The sequence below is a fragment of the Bison bison genome, unplaced genomic scaffold (genome assembly GCF_000754665.1).
Source record: "Bison bison bison isolate TAMUID 2011002044 unplaced genomic scaffold, Bison_UMD1.0 scf7180017864160, whole genome shotgun sequence".
Taxonomy (NCBI): domain Eukaryota; kingdom Metazoa; phylum Chordata; class Mammalia; order Artiodactyla; family Bovidae; genus Bison; species Bison bison.
The window spans coordinates 7,178,374-7,179,395 of NW_011494732.1; the positions used below are offsets into that span (position 1 = coordinate 7,178,374).

The 1,022-nt window shown below is 40.0% G+C and overlaps 1 protein-coding gene across 2 annotated transcripts in view; it reads right to left on the reverse strand.

Annotated features, from left to right (window-relative positions):
- P2RX7 (purinergic receptor P2X, ligand-gated ion channel, 7) overlaps window positions 1-1,022 on the reverse strand; it is a 58,950-nt gene that overhangs the window by 10,216 nt on the left and 47,712 nt on the right. The window lies entirely within an intron of this gene.

Consider the following 1,022-nt stretch of genomic DNA (forward strand, 5'->3'; position numbering starts at 1 on the left):
TTTTTTTTTTTTTTTAGTTTTCTGAATGTTGAGTTTTATTTATTTTTTATTTTTTTTCTTTGAGTTATTAACTCATAATCTACTTATAGGTGTGGGGAGAGAAGAAAACAAAAAAATGAATGCTCTGCCAAAATATAGTATGGAACATCTGAAATTCTTATTTTTATCTTTTTTTAAGCTCTCCGGATCTGACATAGAGATGAATTAGATGTTCTCAGCACTTTCCGTGCCTGTTTCTGGCCAAAGAGGTTTCAGTTTCTTTGCATCTGAATGTTCTCATTTAATGACAGCACTTTCTTTTGCTCTATTAACTGATTTGCTTTTTAAAATGCAAAGCAAGCATGCATCACCACTCCATGCCCCAGGGTTGCATAATCTCTCCATGCAAGCTATTTTTCCTGCAAGGTTAACACTAGTAAATACTTGAATTTCAGTTTTCAGGGGCTTGGTATGGTGGTTCTCATACTGAGGGCAAGAATCACTTGGGAAGCATTTTCAAAAGGCAGATTCCAGGGCCTCACCCCCAAAGGGTGGTTTCAAATGGTGTGAAATGTTTCTGGGAACCTGTATGTCTAGGAAAGGGACCAGCTAGTTCTGATACAGGTGAACAGTGGACCACACTCAGAAATACCAGGCCCTCATGGGCAAGGATGCTTTTGCTTGCTGTAGTGGGTTGAATAATGCCCCCGCCAAAGGCAAGTCTCAAGTGCTTAACCCCTGCACCTGCGAATGTGACCTTATTTGGAAATAGGATCTTTGCAAGTGCAGATGAGTTAAGGATCTCAAGATGAGATCATCCTGGATTTAGGGTGGGCCTTAAATGCAATGACTGTATCCTTATAAGAGGAAAGAGAGGGAGAGTTGAAACAGAAACACAGAGGGGAAGCCCATGTAAAGACGGAGGCAGATACTGGAGGGAGGCAGCCACGAGTTAAAAACTAAGCAGTTTCATCTCGTTGGAATTGGCTTGAAACAATATTTTGGGTCGATCAAGTTTTCTGTCTTAGGAATTTGAAATTAAA